The sequence below is a fragment of the Perognathus longimembris genome, chromosome 3 (genome assembly GCF_023159225.1).
Source record: "Perognathus longimembris pacificus isolate PPM17 chromosome 3, ASM2315922v1, whole genome shotgun sequence".
NCBI lineage: Eukaryota > Metazoa > Chordata > Mammalia > Rodentia > Heteromyidae > Perognathus > Perognathus longimembris.
In genome coordinates this window covers 113,901,240-113,925,284 of record NC_063163.1, presented here as the reverse complement: position 1 = coordinate 113,925,284, position 24,045 = coordinate 113,901,240, and the positions used below count along the sequence as shown (strand labels likewise).

The window sequence follows — 24,045 nt, the reverse complement described above, 5'->3', positions numbered from 1 at the left end:
GCGCATGGCTCCGGCTAAGTCCAGCCAGGGAATTGGCCACAGAGATTTCCAGACTTGAAGTTGGAAAGCCCGTGGTAGATCTCCACCCCTCCCCACCCCCGGCCCAAACTTCTTCCTCCTTTCGGGATCCGCTGGCCTCTAATTCCTCCAAGGAAGGAGTCAGACAAGCCAGGGCAGAGAAAGGATGTTACTTGACCAGCGTAGGGGGGCGCCCAGGTGGGTGACCCAGGACTGAGTTGTGGTTTCAAAGCCAGTGTCAACCAGAGGTGCCCTCCTGGCCGCCCCCTCCCACTCCCAGCCCGGGTGGGGTGCACAGCGCTGGCACTCCCCCCCCCCACCCGTGCGCGGTGGAGTGGGGTGGGGTGGGGTGGGGTGGGTGGGGCCTGTCCCCGGGGGCGGGGCCCCGGGCGCCTCGTGGCCTGGGCGGCCCCGCCCCCTCCCTCCAGCGCTCCCGGAGCTCGGGCGCGGCGGAGCTGTCCAGCGTTCAGTGCCGGAGGAGCCGGCCGCCTCCCGCGCGCGCGCCGCGCCGCCTGCGCGCCGGGTCCCCCGCTCCGCGCGCCAGCCCGTGGGCTCCGTGGCCGGCCCCGCCCCGCCCCGCCCCGCCCCGCCTCGGTGGGTCCACAGCTCCCCGCGGGCCAGAGCCGGCCGAGCCGCTGCCGGCTGGGGCTCTGATCGGCGCGGCGGGGCCGGGAACCAGGGGCCCCCCCGCCAAGGAGAGCGGCGGCCCCGGGTGGGGTGGGGGGGGGTACGGCTTGCCGGAGGGGCGGCCGCGCGTGGATGCGGCGGGAGCCGGAAGCTTCGAGCAGCCGGCGCCGTCTCTGCCCCCGGGCGCCCTATGGCTTGAAGGTAAGCAACGGCTGGAGGGAGCCACTAGGCGACCCGGAGCCGAGGCCGGGGTCGTGAGGACGGGAGAGGGAGCGCAGAGAGCGGAGCGTCCCGGATCCGAAGTTTGTCCCGCCCGCCACTCGGGCGGGCGCCGCCTGCCCCGGGAGCGCCCGCGGGCAGCTCGGTCCCCGGGCCGGCCGGCCCCGCGCTCTCCTCCGCCTCCGTCTCCTCCTGGGCGCCGCTCGGATGGGAGCCCTCACCCCGCCGCCCCCCGGCCGGAGCCGGGCAGGAGCCGGGCCGCCAGCGCCCCGCGGAGCGCAGAGGGGGCGCCCCGGCGAGCCGCCGCGGGCTGCCGGCCCTCTCGGTGGGGCCCCCGGAGCCCCAGGGCGAGCGGTCAGAGTTCTCCCCATGGCCCCCAGAGAAAGCAGGATGGTGATTAGGACCAGTATGACTATCCTTTAGGATTGATGAGTCTGACAACTGTGAACGGTACCGCCGAGACGTCCCAGTTTCTAAAGGCGCTGTCCTCGGTCCTGAAATCCCGTTCTCCGACCCTCTCCGCCTTGGAGAACCGATCGGGGGGGCGGGAAGTGGCCCCGGGGATTCCAGGCCCCTCTCGACCCGGGGACGCGGAGACCGGTGGGGGACGGTGGCGGAGGGTGGCAGCTCCGCCCTGCGAGGGAGCAGGAGCCCCCCTAGGTCGGTGTGCCCCGACCGGAGGCAGTTCAAAAAGCCCAGCCCCGGGCCGGTGGCATCCCCGTCGGCCGGCCGCGGGCAGCCTGCGCGGTTCCTGTGGAGCAGAGGTAAGACACAACAGGCTTCACCATGGACACCGACTCGGCTCCGCGGGGAAGGGAGCTCTTACTCTCAACCACACCTTTCTGAGTAGGTCCTCGGTGACCCCCCGCTACTTTCTGTGCTGGGGTTCCTGGGGTTTGGTGAGGTGTAAGGCTTTGGGGATCCCCTCTCTGGATCCTTCTGCAGTCTCAACCATTTGGGGAGTTTTTAAATTTTTATTTATTTATTAATTAAAAATTTTTTGGCCATTACTGAGGCTTGAACTCAGGGCCTCATGCCCTCACTAAGCCCCCCTCTTTTTTTTTTTTTTTGCCATCAAGGCTGGTGCTTTGCCACTTGAGCCACGGCTCCTCTTCTGGGTTTGTTGTTGTGGTTGTTGTTTGGGTGGTTGGCTTTTTTGCTGGTTAGACGATGATAAGGGTCTCATGGACTTTTCCATCTGGGCTGGCCTCAGACCTAGATCTTCAGATCTCAGACTACTGAGCAGCTAGGATTATAAGCTTGAACTACCAGCTCCTCGCTTGGATTGGAGTTTTGTTTTTTTTAACTTACTGGAGATTGAACCCAGGGCCTTATGTTTACTAAGCAAGTAAATGCTCCGCTACTTGAACAATATCCCCACCCTCCAGTCCTGAATTTTCACCAAGCTAATCTTTTAGGCTCCTTGACAGGCAAATAAATGTTCAGTGACACCACCCCTGCTCAACCACTTCAGAGGCAAATACTTGTGTTTCTCCCTGACTCATCCTGCAACATTAGGGCCACTTGAAAAAGCATCCTTTTCATCTTTCCTGTGTGCTGCTGTTTGATGAGAGTAGGCAGAGTGAGGCCCTGGTAAACATGACCATTTAGAAGAGAATCAGCAAGCTGGTTTGCTGGATCTCAGCCCCCTACCTGTGACTTTTCTGCATAGAGTTCAAAATGTATGGCAGATTTGTTTCCTGGGGCTTTTGATGTCATCTCAGAAACTCAGACATCTGACTGGGAAGAGGTGCAGGAGGATGAGACCCAGGTCAGGCACAGAAGTCCCAGTCTTCATCTCTTAAAGGATGAATCCCATCCACCTTTCTCACCCAGCTGGAGGGTGGAAGGTACCTGGGAGGTGGAGAGATTCTAACCGGTGGTCGGGGCCTGAGGCGCCATCCCTCCAGGAAAGTTTTCCAAAATGAACTCTGCATCTGAGTCATCTGGGAAGCTGGTTTACAGGGCATATTTTTACTTCTTCCCTGCAGAACTGCTGAGCAGGAACCTCAAGTACGGCACACGAGCTTCTGATTTACCAGTATTTCTGGGAGAATTTATATGGACACCAGGTCAAGGAGTTACCTCTCATAAAACCTCAGATTCCAAAGGGAGCCTTTGCATTTTTAAGTGGCTGAATGAAGAAGGCCTTCAATTCATCCTGTGGTCTCCTAATGTTATACATGTTAAATTCTTTACCTGTGGACTGTTAGGTGGAAAGATCATCAACCTAATGTGATCCCTTTGCTGCGGTGAAAGATATAACCTCGTCCCCTCTCCGCAGGACCCCCTGGTCTCTTCTCCTTAAAACAGAAATGGGGGCCTCTTTAGGGATCATCAAAATGACTGCAGGTAGACTTGTACAAACACTAACTTCCCTTCTCCGGGGACCAACCCAGGGTATTCTTCTTTCCTTCTCCTTCTCTGTCTTTCACTATGCATGTGTTGTGATCTGCTGGCACAACTCTTCTTGAAATGCCAACGAGTGATTAGCTCAGCCCAAGAGCATGTCACGCTCCCCAAGTCTGGCAGCTACTAGTGCCCTCGTGACAATGACATATCGACTATATTGACTTCATTCTTTTGCTCTATAAACTAGGAGGCTTATCAGGGAGAGTCAGCCCATGAGGCTGTCGGTAGGCCAGTCATTCATGTACCTTCATCTACGGGGTTGGATTATTTCTGGTTAGAGCAGGTGATGATAATATTGAGAATGATATAAGAGAGTCTGAAAGTGAGAGAGAAAACATTTTGTCCCTTTTTAGATGAGGGTCTCCTCAGAAATGGGGCTGCAAATATTCCTGGGATTGGCCAGCTGATGGCAGACAGGGCTGATGTCACTGCTGCTTTCTCGATAAACAAATGTGAGAGGAAAAGACATGGACTCTGCCCATATAGACATGTCTCAGTCTTCCCCACAAGTGAGGGTAGCATTTGACACATGACTATGAAGATCAAGTGTGTGTGTGTGTGTGTGTGTGTGTGTGTGTGTGTATGTGTTCATGCATGTTTGAGTACACAAGGCAGGTATGCTATAGGGTGAAACCTTCTTGAGCCAACTTGCTCTTCCAGTGACTCATAGTTTCTGAGCCATGTCGCTCTATTTCTCCCTCCTGTGTTGTGCAATTGTTATAACTTTGCAGCAATTGAAGGTGTTTCAGCACCTAGGAAGGGAGTAGAGAGAATCAAAGTGGAGCTTTTCCCCCGCAATGTCTCAACTCAAATCCATGGTTGTAAAGTCTGCCAGGATCATGTTGTTCATCAGCTGGTCGTGATAGCCTAAGGTTCAAGGCCTTAAGAAGAACTTACTTAGTAAGGTGGCCCAACCACTCCTATTTTCCTTGAGGCATCATTTATAAGACTTTAGAGTCTTGGATTATTTGGGCTCCTCAGATGTCTCCAAACAGGACAGCTGCCTGGAAACACTTAATCTCTCTCTTGCTCTTCAAGTTTTGTCAAAGAAGAACAGTGCTAAAAATTTCTAGTTCCTGGACCTTGGGATTGGACTAAGAGCCAAAGCTGCTTCATCCTCCCATGTGCCCTGCTTGGTGAGGAACATCCTGAATGTAAGAAACACTTGGAAACCACAGCTTGGTTCATCTCCTCAGCAGGCAACTTCTATATAGTGCCTTTTACTGAGCTGATTCCCAGCACCATTTCCCCTCCTCCCTTCCTCAAGGAGATAGCCCTCAGAGGACTGGTAAGATTTGGTTTGGGGCTTATATCTCCTCCAGGTCTTTAAGATACATGGTGGAGCCACTAGGGGTACAAGGTGCTTATTTGCCTGATATTACTGATATTTTTGCAAAAATTTTAATGTGGGCATCCAACATGTCACCTTGACCCTATTACCTACCTGACTAAAGATCTCTCTCTCTCTCTCTCTCTCTTTCTCTCTCTCTCTGTCATGGGGCTTGAACTCTGGGCCTGGGTGCTGTCCCTGAGCTCTTCAGCTCAAGGCTAGTACGCTACCACTTGAACCACAGCGCCACTTCAGGTTTTCTGGTGGTTAATTGGAGATAAGAGTCTCATGAACTTTACTGCTCAGTCTGGCTTTGAGCCTCGATCCTCGGATCTCAGCCTCCTGAGTAGCTAGGATTACAGGCGTGAGCCACCGGCACCTGACTCTCATTATTTTTAAAATGAAAAAAAAAAAAGAAGAAAAAAAGAAACCAACTCAAACCCTCTAAATGCATACATGGCCTCAGAAATTAGCTTGATCATAGTATCAGTACACTACTGACACTGGTTTGCTTCTAGTTGAGTTCAGAGAAAGAAGAAGTGGCCTTTTGGAGTGTCCATTTCCCTTCTGGTCCTCATCACCTCAGTCTGACAAATGGGTTAAATCAACGCTGCTGGCTTCCGGGATGCCGCTGGGAGCGTGCACTCTTCTCTCGCCCTGGGAGGCCTAGGAGTGTTTCTCTGTGGAGCTCCAAGGCCCCTGCTGGCCCCAGGTACAAGGAGAAGCCAAAGGTGAATCACTGGGGTCTGGGGACGCCGTCCTCCCAACAGAAAAGGCTGCGCTGCTGCGTGTCTCCACGCTGGGGATGTTTAGGATAGTGTGTGTGTGTGTGTGTGTGTGTGTGTGTGTGTGTGTGTGTGTGTGTGTGAAGATAGATAGGAACACAGGAGAAGTGCTTGCGGAGGGCGCTAGGAATTGGCTTATGTTAACTATGCATTGAAAACTGGCATCACCTTAGCTCCATGTGAGCAATTTTGTTGCCAGCTGTCAGCACCTGTAAGGATTTGCACTTTTCCTAGGATGAGATGGTGGAAGTCTTTGCCGCCTGCAGGGATGGGAAGGGAAGAAGGAGGACCCCGGATAGTCCCTGGAGCCCTCTGAGTGATGTCAGCCTCCTCTCAGATGGAGACTGCTGTATGAAGTCAGGCTGACTTGGTCCCCAGTGGCCTCATCAGTAGGCCTTTGGGCAATCCTGCCTTCCAGGGCACTGCTACCGGGCACAGCACTGCGGCTGCTGGCCCCGGGGACTCTCCCCTGCAGGTGTCTGGGAGATAAAGTGAGTTCTCGGGGAGCCTGTCCATCCGTCACCAAGCTCCTTCAGAGTGTGCCTGCCCTTCTTGTTTCCACCCCCGTCTTGTTGTTATTGTTTGCATCTAAGTGGCCCAGCAGGGGAAGGGCATTAGAAATGAAATTATTTTTGTTGCACATTGTATAATTGCCTCCGTTCCTTCCTGTTACCCCAGGCAGCAACATCACGAGTGGCAATTCCCCCGGAACCCTTGGTCTGGGAAAGTGGCTTGCTGCACAGGCTTCCTTAGAACAGCTGCTTTTTGACAAGTCTGCTCACTGATCCCTTCACCGCTGGCTTCAGCGCCAGAGCGGCCCGTTTGTCACACGCTTGCTGTGTACAGGGCACTGTGCTCAGCACTTGACATGAGTTTTTTCGTTTCAATTCTCCATCCTGCAACTCTACAAAAGAGGCACTTCCTATTTGCACTATTTGCAAAGGAAGATGCAAGGGCAGGGAGAGGTGAATGGCATGTGCCACGTGGCTCAGGTGTGGGGTAGAAATTCAAAACAGGACCGCCTGAGGCTTAACTAATAAACTTTTCTGACAGGTGGGTGGCATAGATCGTAAGGGACAAGGATTGGCATAGAGATGCATCTCCTTTCGTCAATTGAAGTGACAGGGGATGTTGTAGACGATAAAAGGAAAACAAGAAAGGGAGATGGATGGGGGGAGAGCATAGATGAACTAGCTCCTTTGTACCCCTATATTTGAGGAGCAGTTGTGAACGGTTGTCCTAGGGCCAAAGGCTGGTGGCTCACGCTTATAATCCTAGCTACCTAGGTGGCTGACATCTGAAGACTGCTGTTTGAGGACAGCCCAGGCCAAAAAAAAAAAAAAAAAAGTCCATGAGACTCTTTATCTCCAAGTAACCCACAAAAAGCCTGAAGTGGAAGTATGGCTCACATGGTAGAATGCCAGCTTTGAGAAGAAAAAAGAAAGCCAAGCAAGAGTGGGAGGCCCTGAGTTCAAGATTCAGTACTGGTGCTCAAAAAAAAAAAAACTTTCCAACTTGATGGGGCGAGCAAAGGAAGAAGTAGGGATGGATGAACTGTCGGATTGGACTGCGACTGTGATGTCCCCTTCTGTCCCATGTGTCTTCGAGTGCCCTGAACTATTCCGAGGATGAAAACCAGATGTCTGCTCATCTTGATAGGCTTTTGTGTTGTGTTCTTCTGACCTTAGATGAAAACTTGTCTCTCTCTAGTCCTCAGACTGAGTCAGTGAGGGAGAGGGGAGAAATCTCGGGACCTTGCAGAGACAGAAGGCTGGGTGGCCGTAGTCTGGGTGCTTCATCTGAGCATGAGTTTCTTTAGTTACAAGAAAGGGAAGTACCTAGATACTGCCTAGTGAGGTGGAGTTCCTAGAATTTATTTAGCATGAGGAAAGGCTCTAGTAGAATCACACCAGATAAAGATGCTGACTTTGTTGTAAGCTGAAAGGCTTCTAGTCTGTTGTTGAACCTCACCTTGACTTTTGCCAATGATTGGTAATCGATGTTTACTTCTTTGCTTAAGTGCTTTAAAAACAACTTAGTATAAGAGTTAAGCCTGGGGGCTCTGGAATTAGACTTTCAGAATTTAAGTCCTGACTCCCTAATTCTTACTGCTATGTGATTGTGAATGAGCTGATTCACTTCTGCAGGTTCCATCTATAAGAGGATATCACTACCAACTTCATTTGATTACAGCGATTAAAGGGAATAAGTAAAAATGAAGTAAGCCAGTCCCATAAAGACAGGGATCCCACGTTTTCTCTCATTTGAGAAAGCTAGAGGAAGGAACAAAGGCAAAACAAATGAAAACGAAAAACCAACAAACAAAAAGCAGGCTCATTGAAAGTCAGGAGAGCTGGGTTCATCTTCCTCAAATCATTCATTTCTTATAGATTCAGAGCTTCCTTCAGCTCTTCCCTTCATTTTATAGCAGGGTCAACAACAGAACTACTGACCAGCAGGAAGGAGCATCAGCGTGCAAAGCAGTGTGACCACACTGGGTTCCATGTTTCCCAGGGGCATGTTTTTCCTTGAACAATAGATATGGCTGAAGGTTTGATCACTCCAGATAGCACAAAGCCATCAGTTGTGTCCAATCTTTTCCTGGTGGGGGCGGTGGGGGTGTGTGGAGTTGGAGGGATGTCCCTCCAGATGTCCTGGGTATGTTCTTGGTTCCGTGGTGTCTTCAGCCTTTCATTGGTCTTCATACTCTCCACCTGCTGGGATCCATGTGGTTAGGCAGGGCAGTCCTATGTGCCAGTAGGATATAATGTATAGATGACACGACCTGATCTTTGAGGATAGGTTCTAATGATCTCATGCTGCAGGGTGACTCCAGCAACTCTGTTGATACCTCTGCATGGCAAGGAATTGGAATCCCTGGTCAGCAGTCACAACACGGGGGGAGGGGGGGAAGTGGGGGTGGAGGGATGGGGGGAGAACTTCCCTCCCCATACAAGCAATGGTCAAAGTCTTCACCCAAAAACCTGTTGAAAGACACTGAACCAGAACCTCCCCACCAAGAGGCCCACAGAAATTATGAGACACCATGCTTTTTTATTGTCTGAAGTTGCTACATTTTGGGGGCACTTTATTATAAGACAACTGACAGCTAGTACACAGTGTAAAAATTATTCTCTCCGAAATTGTTCTAATTTGTCTTTGGAATGACACAGTATCTGTGGCTCTCACTGGACTGAAAGCGCCCCTAGTGTCCCTCAGGGTGACCTCTGCTTGTTTTGTTCTGAGACTTGTGTCCCACACCATGGCCATGAGTCAGTTGCTGTGTTTTACTTCCCTCTTCTTTGAACGCCTCCCTCTACTCAATACATCTTGTGTCTTTTCTCACTTAGCAAATGTTACTGAAGCTAGGCGCGGGTGGCTCATGCCTGTCATCCTAGCTACGCAGAAGGCTGCGATCTGAGGATTGTGGTTCAAAGCCAGCCCAGGCAGAAAAGTCTCCATGAGACACTTATCTTCAATTAGCCACTCAAAAACTGGAAGTGGCTCTGTGGTTCATGGTAGAGTGCTAGCCTTGAGCACACAGAAGCTCAGGGACAATGCCCAGGCCCTGAGTTCAAGTCCCCAAACTGGCAAGTCTATGTTGTTGAGTACTTCCTGTGCACCAGGGATTCATCTTGGTGGCAGGTACGTCGGTGAACAAAGCAAAGATCTCTGTCCTCCTGGGTCTTATTGTCTAGAGGAAGACAAAAAAAATACTAAGATATTAAATTAATATGAAAAACTATTGCAAATTAAAAATGATGAAAAATAAATCACTCGACTATGTTAGCTCAGTACTTAGGAAAAGAGAAAACAGGCTAGGATTAGGGTGATCTAGATGCAGAGTGTAACCACTGGGAACTATATGCTAACAAAGCATAAAGTTTCTCATGGCGAAAAATGATAATCGAATAAAGAGCTGAAGTATTCAGGAGCTGTGTCTGCAGAGAGGGCAAAGAACTCAAGGCAATGGGACCATCCAGTCTGCATGCATTTTTAAGCATTTACAGAAGAAAGCCTGGCTCCCCACGGAGCAATAGGAATAATGACTGTGCATCTGGAGCTCTCTCTTAATTTTCAAAAACCACGAGGCAATAATGATCTCTTTCCTTTGTAACTCATTTCCACCCACAATGCCCCCATTGGTCCTTATAGCAACCCATTCAGGTGGCTGTTCTGACTCTAGTTTTCCAGATGTGGCCTCAGAGGCTCAGAGAGATTCAATGAAACTTGTCCACAGTTAAAACAGCTAGGAAGTGTGAGAGCTACCGCCATACAATCTCTCTTGTGCTCTTTTCTTATACTGCCATCTTCATGCTAATATTTCAATCGTGCATTTCTTGTTTTCTCCACTAGACAATGGGTTTCCTGAAGCAGAGAATTTGTCTCATACCTCTCTGGGATCAGTTATCACCTAAAATGGTGCTAAGTGAGTGGGTGAGTGATAGGTCAGGGATTTGGGACATCTCCAAAGCCTGTCCCCTTGTGCCCCTCTCTCTTCATCTGAAATCCAACAAGAGAGTCTGACGTGTGTGAGTGGCCCCCCACATCTAGTGAGTTGGAAAGATGTTTTATGCTTTTTCGCTTCCATCCCCACCCTGTCTGCTTGCCACCGGCCATGTCCATGTTGTAGTCGGTAGGAAAACTTTCATCGTTGCTATAGGACCATATTGACCAGACCCTCCCAGAGAGATGAAAGGATTGGGTGAACTGTCAAGGAACACTGCTACAGGCCCATTGATCAAACCAGCTTGGGCACCAGAAAACACAAGGAAGAGAACAGCTGTTGGACTGTCTTCAGTGTTCGGAGTACCTTATGTATACTGAACCTGGGACAGAGCCCAAAAGGGTTAGTCCTCAGTTAAAAAAGTACAATAAGCATCGTTCTATCGGAGACACTCCAAAAGCTATAACACAAAGCCATTCAAACCTATCTTTCCCCAAAGTACTTTTAAAAAGTGGAATATGCACCATCTGCCTATGTATCCAGTGATTTAGTATAATGAAGTGACTCAGAGGGCGAACTCAGAAACTGGAATGATGGAGGCTCAGATCTCTTCTGCTGTTCTTACACTAACAAGCAACATGGCTGTTGTCAAGTTAGTATGACCTCTTTGTGATTCAGGGTTTCTCTTATTCCATAAAATAGGAGTGACCACACACCTACCTGACAGGGTTTTATGTGAAGTAAATGAATCATGCATATTAAGTATTTGGCTCTATCCCTAACATATGGCAAACTCTTAAAAAACTAGCCATTACCATTATTCCTGTGATTATTGGGAGGCATAGAAATGTCTATAGGATTCTTCCTAATCTGTGCTCCAAATTTTATCTTCTTTCTCTTCTGGAGGGAAGGCAGACTATTCAGGAGAGGTAATTAGACAAGGTAGGACTCAATTCATAGAGTGTTACCTTTGGAAGAGCTCAATGTCACCCAGCAAAAGGGTAGGAGAGCTAGGTTAGAGTTTACTTCTGTCCCTGCTTCCCCTTCAGGCTCCCCCACCCCCAGCCTGAAAATAGAACATGAATATTTAAGAAAATCAGTGGCTCAAGAGTGGAGTTTAAGGTGGACATGGAACAAAGTGAAGCCAGAGGCTCCAGCCGGGACTGAACTCTGAAGCTTGAGCTACTGTGAAAGAGACTGAATTCCATCTTGACGATACCCAGAAGCCATTTTGAAAGGTTGGATTTTAAGCAGGAGAATAATCACATTTATTTGATTTACATTTTTTTTAAAAAATGCAGAAGGTGCTGTTCAGAAGAACTCTTTTTTTTTTTTTGGTCAGTCCTGGGCCTTGGACTCAGGGCCTGAGCACTGTCCCTGGCTTCTTCCCGCTCAAGGCTAGCACTCTGCCACTTGAGCCACAGCGCCGCTTCTGGCCGTTTTCTGTATATGTGGTGCTGGGGAATCGAACCTAGGGCCTCGTGTATCCGAGGCAGGCACTCTTGCCACTAGGCTATATCCCCAGCCCCCAGAAGAACTCTTGATAAAGGAGGCAATACCGGAAGAGGGCTAGGAGGGCCTGTGGTTATCCAGGACAGTGATATAGGACGTCTGGACAGTGGAACTGGGAAGACATGAACGGTCAGAAAGAGATCTGAATCTTCGCCATAACATGGTGGGGTTGGTGGGCCATGGAGCATTGGGAAAAGTGAGAAGTCAAGGATGATTTAAGGACAATGAAGCACAGGAATTAAGGATCGTCACAGAAGGATCTCGATATTGAGCCAGGAATTTGAGCCAGATAGGAAGGAAAGTAGGAATGGGCTATGGATGTTAGGAAGAAGGAAGAGACTCAGCGGTGTTAGTATGGTTGCCAAATGGGAGGGCGTGGAGTCATTGAGGCACCAAGCTGGGATGTAGACAGTCACAGTCAGAGGGCAAGAAAATCGAAGACAAGATCATGATAAGTCGCAGGCACGAAGGGGTGAAGTGGAGCGTGTAACTGGAGATAAGGAGATCAATGGCCCGAAAGGCCAAGGTGTTGCAAGCTCATTTCACCCAAGTCGATGGCAAGACTCGAGCTGGAGTCAAAGGCTATGGGCTATGTGGCAGAGTCTTCAGTGAGACCAGGAGCGTCTGACAAAGAGGGACGGAGAGGCCATAGCTGGCTGGCAGGCCTCTCCAAGGAGCAGGATCTTTACAAGTAGGCAGAGGAGGTGGTACCAAGGCATGGGGAAGCATGTCAGAGAGATGGTGCCCTCAGCTGAACCTGGGAGGGGCAGGGGCCCCCATCACCTCCCTTCTAGATCTTGTCCTGTGAAGTGTCTCTTCTGCTTCCTCGATCAAATTCCTCCACTCATCTCTAAAGGAGGAGGAAGAAAGAGGAGGATAGAGGAGAAAAGAAGGTGATGAGTAGATATGAAGATGTGGATGAGAGATAAAATGGGGAGAGAGAAGCTGGGGAGAAGGAAGAGAGTGGATCTGCTGATATCATCTGCTCTTAGGCACCCTACGGGGTTCCATAGCTGACCTTTCAATGCCCTGTTTTCTTTTCCTGGAGGTTCTAGCTCTTAACCATCAAGTCTGATACCTACTCATCCTTCAAACCTGAAGAGAGGCATCAACTCTTCCAGGGAGCCCTCTCAGAGTTTCCTTTCTACCCTAGCCTACCTGCCTAGGTTGGGGTATCCTCCTGTGTATTATATATGTATAGGATTAGTCTAGGATTATAAGCTACTGTATCATAATTGCCTAGTTGCTGGCCTGTTTCCCCCACTAGATAGAATTGAACTCCTTACCTGCCAGGGACTATGTCCTAGCTCACTGCCCTGCCAGCGGTGGTATAGAGGTCATTCTCCAGTTCCCATCGTCTGGATCAGACACACTCTGATGCACTACTGTGCACCCTCCTTTAACTCATCCTTGAAGCCCTCCCATTATTAAGGCAGGTAGGAAGTTTCTCCAGCAAGTGATTTAGACAGGATGGTTCTGGCATGGGCCAGATAGCCCAAGATGAGTTTCTTCAAACTGCTTGACCTCATCCAAAGTTCCCTCAGTTTAAAAAGCCTCAAGTATCACCTCTTTTGTCTTTCCTTCTCATTTCTGGTGAGAAGATTTTTGCTGATTTGGTCACCCCCGTATCCTGGTAAAACAGAGAGAAGTGCAATGTAAAGTAAGGCCAAGCTAGTACTGAAATATTTTGAGGAGGTTATGATTTCCAGGGACTGGACTGCAGAGCCTACCCGTGATTCCTGTTTTCTCATGGCACCACAGACTGTGGACACAGTGGTGCTTTGTGTGTCAAGTGGCAGGCAAAAGTTCTTTAAGTAACATATTATTGCCATCACTGTTATTAGGTATGCTAATTATCCCTACATCAACAGTCAGCTCTCAGAGATTGGACAGAAAAGGGCAGGAGAAGTTCTATGCCTTACATCTCACATGAGTATAGCAGGTCCTGGGATGTTAATAAATACTCGCATGGATGGATGGATGGATGGATGGATGGATGGATGGACAGATGTTGAATGAAATCTACCCTCTTGCAGAACAGGCTGAGACATACATACAGAGTGAGACTGAGGTGACTCTGTGGAAGGGCACTTGCCTAGAATGAACAAGGCCAACACAAGAAACAAAATTAAATACATGGAACAAGATGGCTGTACATCTAAGTGGGTTCTCCGAGCCCCAGGGCATCGAGGAGGTCTCCGGAAGGGGGAATAAGGCAGGAGACCTCTGCAGACATGTGCCTGAAATGCTGTAGGGCCGTGTGTCCCGAGGGAACATGTTCATTTCCTGTGGCTGTCATAGCAAAGTGAATCACACACTGGGAGGTTTAAAACAGCAGAGACTTAGTCTATCAAGGTTCTGGAGGCTAAAATCCAAGGTCAAAGTGTTGGCAGGGCTGTATGCTCTCCACATGCTCTCTCTAGGGGCAGATCTTTCCTTGGGCTTCCTAGCTTTTATTTTCTGGTGGTCTTTGGCCTGTGGCAATATCACCAGCATCTCTGCTTCTCTTCTCTCTGTGTCTCTACCTTTCTTCTCTCTCTCTCTCTCTCGATTTTTTTTTTCTTGTGCCGATTCTGGGGCTTGAACTCAAGGCCTGGGTGCTGTCTCTTAGCTTTTTCATTCAAGGATGAAACTGTGCCACTTGAGTCGTAGCTTAATTCCCCATCTTTTTTGTTTCCTATGGTGGATAATTGGAGATTCAAGTCTCATGGGCTTTCCTGTCTAGGCTAATTTCAAACAGCGATCTTCAGTTCTCAGCCTCCTGAGTAGCCAGGATTATAAGAATAAAGCAGGCAGCAATTTAAAGTTTACTCTACCCATAGTGATCCCATTTTGATCCTTCATGTATTACAAAGACCATGTTACCAAATAATGGCTCTGGGGAGACAAGAATTCTGGGGTGACACTCTTTGGTCTCGTGCAGAGGTTTTTCTGCTTTGCCGGTTCCTGGTCTCTGTAGGAACCTTTTGCCTCCTCCAGGGAAGAACGCCTTCCCTCTCTGTCACCTGTTTGGGAACATTTGCCCACGTGCCTAATTGAAGCCTCATCTCCTGAGTTAGAAGGCAAATGAGGCCGAGAAAGAAAGCAATTAGTGCTGCTGAGAGTTCAGGGATTAAAGGGATTCGCTGACCTGTTGGCAATGGTTAGTAAGGGGGGAGAGGAGGAGAAGGAAGGGTCCCTTCTAGAAAGGGAAGGCTTATCAGGAATCTGAACTCCTGGGCCCCTTGGGTCCCAGTGAGGATAGTGGCTGGCAGCAAATGTTAAATGCCCGCTATGGTAAAGTATCTAGACACTTGGAATTGTTCAGTCCACATGCATCCTACCAACGTGTATTAAATATCTTCCATAGGCCAGGCTCTGAGTTTCATGTTCTCATTTCACAGATGAGAACACCGAGGCTTCGCTAAGCCTCTGGTGTGAATTGGCAAGGTGTGCAAGTCAAATCCTCTCACACAGAGCCTGAGTGCATGCTCCAGTCTGCTGTGGGAACCCCTGACAGGAAGAGCCCCGGCATCTGGGCAGGCTCGCTTGTGCCCAATGGGCTGCAAGCGATTGTGCTCCTACACACAAATACGATGGAGATGAAGGCAGAAGTAGGAGCCGCTCCATTGCTGACATTTGGGTTCAGCTGTTAGAGGATGATGGGGAAGACATGGGTAGGTGCAGGCCCTGTGGAGAAGAGAGAAGACATTCCCCTCCAAGTAGACTGCGACAGGGCTACACATCGAGTTTGTCCAGTTGACCAGTGTGCAAGGACATAGGTTTGCTAATGATGATGGCAGGGACATTTCCTGGACTTTGCAATGGAGGAATCAAGGGCCTACACATGGTTCTTCCTGGGGTCCTGCTTCGCACCCAGGCGACCACATCTAGAGTGGCCTGGAGCATGAGAGCAGCTCTGAGTGGGGCTGAGCCCTCAGTCCACCAGCTTCTCTGTGAGGACCTGGTCCCTAACAGATGCCTAGTGATCGCTTGTTGGATGACTTGAGCGACTCTGGGAAGAACAGTGAATCATCTCACCGTGATAGGTGAGGGGAGATAGGAGGAAAAGCTTGTGATGGGCCCAGATTGGGGATTGGAGGCCTCAGTGACTCTGCCTGGGACGTGGCTTGCAGCCTGTACTAGCTCTCTGAGTACCCAGCATGCTGCCTCCCCTTCCTGTTCCTCTGCCTTCCTCGTCTTTTATCCCCTAGCAGCTAACTGCCCTCTGCAGTGTCTCCCTATCCCCTGTCACCATGGAAATGTCACAGCCACTGAGTCCAAGGTCTTGGTAGGAAAGACAGGAGAAAAGGGCAGGGACAGGCAGGCATATGACCAGGAGTGTCCATTCCCTTTTGGGAGCAGTGAAACTCAAGCAGGCTGGGAAGGGGGAGGCGAGGAAAGGGCCGAAGCTCAGGGCCCCCACAGCAATGCCCTTATGCATGCTTCAATCCAGAAAAGGCACCAGGTAGAACATGAGCAACGGGTAGAATTTCTTTCCCCAGGAGAATTTCGAGGCTGGCAGCTTTGGTGTCTCTCCAGGTCGTCGTATTCTCTTCATGGGGGTAGAACCTCGAAAGCCCTCCGGCCTGGCCATCTCTGGGTCCACTCTCTTTCCCTAACCTCCCTGTCTCTGTTTCTCCAGCCTGTGGTGATGGAGCTGGAGGGAGTGGGTGGGGGGGGCTGGGAGGACTTGAGGCCAGTCTAACAGAAATCACTTGTGATCCTTGGCAAATAGCCCCTGGCTGCTTTGACCCCTGGAGCAGCCCAATGGCGGAGCTGGGTGGGCTGCAGTGGTGGTAAGAAATGAGCCACTGGTGTGGACAGTTGATGTGACAATGGTTCTAATCATAAACTCTGAAGTCTCTGTCCCCAACGCAGAATCAAGCAAGGGAAAATATGACAAAATGGCGACAGGAAGCACAGTATTGCTTGGGGCTGTCCAGTAGCATGGGGGGGGGGGCTTCCCTCTGTGTATGGGTGGTTCATGGTGGGGGGGGGGCGCGGAACTCTCTTATTATCCTGCCTCTAACACTGTTCTTGCCTCCTGGTTCCTTATTTCTACAATGATGGGACTGGCTGGACGCTGGTATAATCCTAGCTACTCAGGAGGCTGAGATTTGAGAATGGCAGTTCCAAGCCATCCTGGGAAGGAAAGGCCATAAGACTCCAAGTAAGCACACACACACACCAAAAAAAGCTGGAAGGGAAACTGTGCTTCAAGCGGTAGAGTGAAAAGAAGCTCAGGATAGCACCCAGGCTCTGAGTTCAAGCCCCAGGACCGGCACAAAAGATGAAAATAAAAATGAAATGATAGAACCGGATTACACGGAGTCCCTTTCAACGCCAACAGACTGTGACAATCAGTAGCGGCTCTGGTGTGCCCTTCCTCCTTCCCAAGTTACGTTCGAGGGTCTCAAGCCTTAGTACAGAACACATAAACCACATATACGACAGTGCTATTTTACATTTAGACTCGTGTTCCTCCAATCATATTCGCTTTGCCCAAGTGAATGCCATTTACCATTTAAACATCCTGACCGTGCTGTCTGCCTTATTCATATCGTCTCTAATCCTTGAGACAGCCGTAAACGCTGGGACCTGTTATTGACAGACAAGGACATGGTGACTCAGAGAGATGAAGGGGCTGCACTCAGGACCTCATAGATGGTAAGACCTGGGGCTGATAAGCCAGCCCAGGCCTGTCTGACCCCACACTCTCCACCCCTCTGGCGGCCCCCGAGTCTCATTAAGTTCCACCCTGGGTTGTGTTTATCATCTTCACTTTCATTGCAACACATTCCACAGCGTGTTGTGACGACTCGCCTCTTTCTCTCTCCGGCTCCGTCATTGGCGCCGGCATGGAAGGTCAATGAGAGCACCTCCATTCCCTTGCTTAGTTGGCAGTAGATGGCGGCCATTGGGGAAGTGGTCCCATGAAAGAAGGAATATGCATACTGTAAAATTTTGGCACTTGTATAAATGAGGCACTATTTTTGATATGTAAATATAGTGTGCATGATGTGTGCAAGGCTGAGCATCCAGTAGATGTTCTCTGTCTGTCTTCTGTCTTTGTCTCCATCTGTCTCCTGTCTCTGTCGGTCTCTGTCTCTTTGTCTCTGTCTGTCTCTGTGTCTCTGTCTTTCTCTGTCTTTGTCTCTCTGTCTCTATCTCTGTCTGTCTGTCTCTTTATCTCTGTCTGTCTGTCCCTATTTCTGCCTATCTCTGTTTGTGTCTCTCTCTCACACACACACACCCCCACTGGTGTGGTGTCCTTTCAAGTAGATTAGTGCTTTAATCTTGGCTGAAGCGTTGGAGACTGTGTCTGCAGGGGTGACTCCCGTGGCCTCTCCATCAAACAGCATAAGGGGCTGTGTTTCTCAGTAGCCAACACCATCAAGCAGTAAGCACAACGTAGCCACAACACAAGCCCTGCGTGTCTTCCGGGTGATGCCTGGAGCCCCAGATGTGGCATCGCCTGTCACCCCTGTGCTGAGGCTGTAAATACAGCAAGAGTCCAAACCCTAAGTGAGCAAATTACTCAGGGCCTCACTTGCCGGATTCTCTAGCGCACAGGACTCTGAGCAAGTCAATATTCCAAAAGTGCTATGAATACGAGTTCACTTCCAAAAAAATCAAACTAGAACAAAAAAACCTCACAAAGAAAAGACGAGGCCTGGAAATGATGTTGTTTCCTCCCTTCCCTTCCTTCCTTCCTTCCTTCCTTCCTTCCTTCCTTCCTTCCTTCCTTCCTTCCTTCCTTCCTTCCTTCCCTTCCCTTCCCTCCCTCCCTCCCTCCCTCCCTCCCTCCCTCCCTCCCTCCCTCCTTCCTTCCTTCCTTCCTTCCTTCCTTCCTTCCTTCCTTCCTTCCTTCCTTTCCTTCTTGAAGTTCTGGGTTTGAACTCAGGGCTTCATGTGTGCAAGGCAGGTGCTACTCCTTGGTTATTGCGAGATAGGGTGTCACTTTACGCCCCAGCTGGCCTGGGCCATGATCCTCCTCTTTGTGCTTCTTTGTGTAGCTGGGATGACAGGCGTGTAGCACTGCGGGCAGCCATTGGTTGAGATGGAGTTCCCTGAGCTTTGATTCCCCCAGTCTCTGCTTCCCAAGCACCTAAAATTTCAAGCTCGAGCCGCCATGCCTGGCGGTGTTGTTCTTTTGGGACACGGTCTCGCTCTGTAGCAATGACCTAGAACTCAGGATCCTCAGCCTCCTGAGTGCTGTAAGCACGTGTTATTATCCTAGGCTGGAAGGTGATTTTTATGATTCATAACAACACCACAACCCACAGGCTCTGTTTGTATTACAAGGAGGCGTGTGTTCATGTATGAAACTGCTAAATGCCCAGGTTAGACATCATTAACCAGCTGAGCTGTAGCCTTGGGCAGTTGTTGTTTTTTCTTTTCATTTTTTAAATTGCAGGTCTGGGCTGTGTCACCAGCTAGCTCAGGGGGCTAAGAAAATCTGTTTTGTCCTTTTAATCTTTTCTTTTTGGCTGTCTGGCCTCCCCTCTGCCTGGGAAGGCGCAGGTCTCTGGGAGCCTTTCCGAGCCCTGCAAGCCCTGGTGTGTGTCCTGTTTGCATCTCCTCTCCCCCCATCCCCAGCAACCTGAAGGAAGCAGAGTGTGTTAGGCCCAGCCTCTAGGGCAGTCATTGACACTGGCTGTAATGAGCAGGGCCAAGGTGACAGAACCCGTCGCCCTGTGGGAACTGCAACCTACAAAGGGACCAGGATCAGAAAATCAAGGCAGCAGCCTGGAAAGCTGTCACTCCCACAGCCCATGATTTCCAAATTAGGTGCTCCTTTTCGAAAGCCTGGTTTGTGTGGTGCCGACACCCACGACACCCACACAGAGGCAGCTCCAGCAGAAGCTGGCCAGCGCGGGCAGACAAATGGAAAGCTCAAGACGGAAAAATGATTTCATTCATAGTCCACGGAGCCTCAGGCTCCCCTTTCCCTCTTTTCCATTTAGATGCAAATGGAGATTTTGTCCTAGGAAAGTCCCAAATACTTTGCTCCTAGTGGGTGTTTTTTTGGGGGGTGGGGGTGGGGTTGGGGGGGGGGGAAGCAGAATTCTAGAGCCTCAGTTGCTGGAATCTGGAGAAGTGGATGGAGGTTTGGGAGCCGGTGAGGACCAGGCAGCTCACAACGTTAACGTTAACAACGTTATACGGGAAGACAGGACCTGAGCGTAGTAGAACATTCCTGTAATCCCAGCTGCTCAATAGGCTGAGGTAGGAAAACCAGACAGTTTGAGGCCAGCCCTGGGAAAAGTAGCAGGGATTATCTCATGTAAAATGGGGAACGGAGAGAGGAAGGGCAGAGAGAGAATGTGGTCATAATACTCAATGCATGTCCTATGAAATTAAGGAAATGAAGGGGAGGGGTTGGGAGTCACTGGGAAGAATGATGAAAGGGGTGACACTGACCAAGATATATTGAATGCATAAACTGATTTGGAAAAAGGAACATATATATGTATGTATACATATATATGTATGTATATATATATATGGATGGATGGACTGGGAGCATGACTCAAGCGGTAAAGTGCTTACAAGGCCCTGGGTTCAGTCCCTACACTGAAAGTAAGGAACAGAAGGAGGATTGGAGAGAGAGAGGGAATGAAGGACAGAAGGAGGGAAGGTGGAGGGAAGGAAATGGGGTCACTGCGTTTTTAATTACAGAGCACTGCCCTTCTTTCTGTTTACTTGTCACTGCCTGTCCCTGAGTGACTGCACACTCATTGAATAAAGCCACATCTCCACCACACGCTTGTTCCTTAATGGTCCAGACCTTAGTGCCTCACAGGGGTTGAGTGACTCATCCAAGGAAATGGCACCGTCAAGCATTCAAATCCAGCGCTGGCTTTCCGACAGCTGCCCAAGTGCTCATCCGCTTCCCCCACTGGGCTGCTAGCTTTGAGGAGCAGCACCGCGTTATCTCTCTATCACCCCCACAGGGCCTAGCAAAATGTTCTGCACACCATAGGCACCGAGTTCTATTTTGCTAAATAAAACACACGCATTTATTTCAGGACTAACCACCAGAGCCACCAGACCGGATGAGTAGGCTCCATCTGAGATCAATCTCCTAACCCTGTTATTCCACTCAGGTGAGACACACTGCCCACAAGGAGCCCATCATTCATTCATTCACTTGTTCATTCCTTTCTTTAGGAAGTGAAGATGGGTTATAAATTCCATTTGAAACCATAGCTTCTTTTTTCCTTTTCTTCTGTGAAGCCATTCAATTTACCATCACAGATGATCGTTCAGTGTAGAATGCAGTAGTCTCAAAATGTACTCATACTGTTGTTCAGTAGATCTCCAGATTGCTTTCCTCTTGGAATGCTGAACTTGAGCTCTGTTTCCTAGGCATCCTGCCCCCCCCCCCCGTCCCCTTGCCCCCGGCTACTACCGTTCTACTTTCTGTTTCCGTGAGTCTGATCACTTTAGACACCTTTTTAAAAAAAATATTATTATTATTGTAAAGGTGATGTACGGAGGGGTTACAGTTACGTAAGTCAGTTAATGAATACATTTCTTTTTGGACAGTGTCACCCCTTCCCCTGCTTTCTCCCCATTTTTCCCTCCTGTCCCCACCCACAAATCATATAGTTCATTTTCAAAGCTTAATTATACCTTTGCCATGTCTAGTGGGTATCACGGCTGCATTAGTTCACCCTTTGTCCCTCCATTTCTATGCTCCCCCTTCCTCTCCCCTAAACAGATAAACTTACATACAAGCCCAAAAGCCAGACCTAAAGAAACATAGGTTGCATGGTTTTCCTCATTTGTAGTAATTAGAATGTGCCTGTAAACTTACAAATAAACACAATGGATCATGAAGACAAAACAATTACACTTGGACATGATAAATTGAACAGGACTATAAACAGTTACAGGTTGAGACCAAAGGAGGATATTCTTAGGAGAGGATCTCAAAGGCTCAATATATAGCTCTTACTGGAATCAAACAAGGTGTATCTGGTATATTTTACTTGCTATAATGTCACCGGTGCTCGTCTATGTTGTAGCATGTGACAGGATTTTCTTCTCTTTTAAAATGTACACGTATACACATCATTTCTTTGTGTTGAGAGCAACTGAAATCCACCCTTTTAGCAATGTTGAAGTCTATGCAGCTTTGTTATTAGCTATAATCTTCCAGACGTATAGGAGACAGCTAGCACTTAGTCCTCCAGTTAACTGAAACACTTTTGACCAGTGTATCTCCTTTTCCCCACAATTCCTGCTTCCCTAGACATTGGTAACTACCCTTCTATTCTCTATTTCTGAATTTGTCTGTTTAGATTGTGCATATAAGTGAGATCATTCAAGATCTGATCATGCACCAGTGAGCCGTGTCTAGCTCATTTCCTCAGTACAATGTGTAGATTCTAGACTCACCCAGGGTTATTTCAAAGGACAACATTTTAATCTTTGTAAAGGTCGAGTGGTATTCCATTGTGTTTGTGTACTGTGTGTTTGGAAATTCATGCAGGCACTTGTTTTCAGATCTGAGTTATTGTGAAGATGCTGCAATAAACTTGACAGTGTAGATATCTCTCTCATGCTCCAATTTTTGAAACAAATGCCGGAAGTGGGATTGCTGGATTCTACAGTCACTCTCTTTTTAACCTTTGCATAAGGAACTTCCATACTGTCTTCCATTGTTACATCAATATTTTTCATCTTTTTGACAATAGCCACTTTAATACTTTGGCTCCCATGCCTTATAATTCTTTTTCATTTATCTCTTGGCCTTTTGTATACCCTCTTTTGTAAAATATACAGTAAGATCCTTTCCCCATTTCTTTTTTGACTTTTAAAATTTATCTTTAAGTAGTTGTACAAAGGACTTGTCTTTTAACAACGCATTTTGTGAAGACAATATATCTTGATGTCAATAAGTTCATTTGTGTTCTTGTCATTGAGTCGTTTTGAGTCCCTTGTGTGTTTTGGATGTGAGTGTCATGGCCAATGTATGATTTACAGCTATTTTCTTCCAACCGGTGAGTTGTCTCTGTCTTCATCCCTCAGTGGGGGCCTGGAAGGAGCTGGTGGGTACCTGGACCTGAAGAGCTTCTAGGGGCTTTGCATGCTTGCAGTAAGGAGCCACCAAAATCTAGGTCAGTCCAAGAGAAAGATAGTGGACAAGAAGTGACTCAGGCTCCTGGAAAGGATGCATAAGAGAGTCTGGGGATGGGGGAGGGGGAGCCGTATCGCCAGGCCAGGCTACTTCCAGTGTCTCTGTAGCTTGTGTTGGCTCTGGGCCACAGCTGACTTTGTCAAGACCCTGTTTTGACTCCGAGGACTGTGGATTGATTCTTGAAGTCTCTTGAAAAAGAAATGGAGACAGACAAGGATGACAATACCCCTGGCCTCTTTTGCTCTCATTATTTTGCATTTCTGTATGTATGTTTGTGTATAAAGGTATTTACTTATGCATGTACTTAGTGGTGTTGGGGTTTAAATTCAGGGTGTACTTGCTAGGATGGGTGCTCTACCTTTTGCGTCACACTTTCAGCCTCTTATACTTTGGTTGTTCTTTCTTTCTTGTCAGTTGTGGGGCTTAAATTCTGGGCCTGGGCACTGTCCCTGAGGTCTTCAGCTCAAGGCTAGCATTCTACCACTTGAGCCACAACACCACTTAGGTTTTCTGGTGGTTCATTGGAGATAAGAGTCTCACGAACTTTCCTGCCCAGGATGGCTTTGAACCATGATCCTCAGATCTCAGCCTTCTGAGTAGCTAGAATTACAGGCATGAGCCACCGGCGCCGACACTTTGGTTGTGTTTGAGATAGGTCTTGCCTTTTGCCTAGGCTGGACTAGACCACAGTCCTCATATCTGTGCCTCCTGTCACAGATGGGGTGATGAGCATGAGCGTTCGTTCATACTGAGCTTTTTCTTGTTGGAGATGATGTCTTAAGAATTGTCTGGGCTGGCTTTAAAATTTGATCCTCTCAATTTTAGCCTCCTAAGGAGCTAGGATGACAGACCTGAGCCATCACACCCAGCTAAAGACAAGTATTCTATGCACTTTGCATTTGTAATTTTCATTCTAGGGCTTTCACTAATGTCCTTCTCTTAGTCCAGGATCCGGTTTAGGATCCTGCATGGCCTTTAGTTGTCCCGTTTCCCAGTCTGGGCCAACAACTCAAGTTTTCTTGGTCTTCCATAACCTTGAGACTTTTGAAGGGCATCAGTGAGGCATTTGTAGAGTGTGGCATAGGTATGTTCATGGTTTATAAAATAGAGGGCGGAAGCAAGGGTGATTCTAAGAACAACTAGCAGGGACAGGTTTGGAAGCAGCCCTAACTGGCTCGTCAGCCGCAGCTCTCTGCATGTACTGGGACGATGGGCACAGTCCTCCATCACGCTCGCATCCTCCCCACAAGTGCGCGTGTACCACGGGCCCCAGCGAGCGGACATCCCTTCCCGAGACAATCGAGAGTGATGGCGAATCGAATGCATCAGCAGCTCAGAGATCACGTGTCTAACCTGCCTGCTCGATTCCGTTGCCATCGCATCACTGACTGAGCTCCCTCTCCGTGTTAAAGATGGATGCGGCACAAACCTTGCTATCAGTGAGCACGGGAGATGGAGTGGACCCATTTGTGGAGCTTCATACTCAAGAAGAACAAATCGTGTGCTGATACTGAAGAAGCATCCATAAGTAATTCGCCCCGAGAAAGATAAGCAGCTTCCTGGG

General features: G+C 49.0%; 1 protein-coding gene across 1 annotated transcript in view; it reads left to right on the top strand.

The window, feature by feature from the left end:
- Positions 1-486: 486 nt before the first annotated feature.
- The window catches only part of Drd2 (dopamine receptor D2), a 47,416-nt gene continuing 23,857 nt past the window's right edge, over positions 487-24,045 (top strand). Inside the window, exon 1 of the mRNA XM_048340982.1 lies at positions 487-846. The gene's annotated coding sequence lies outside the window, so the exon portion shown is untranslated. The remainder of the gene's footprint in view (positions 847-24,045) is intronic.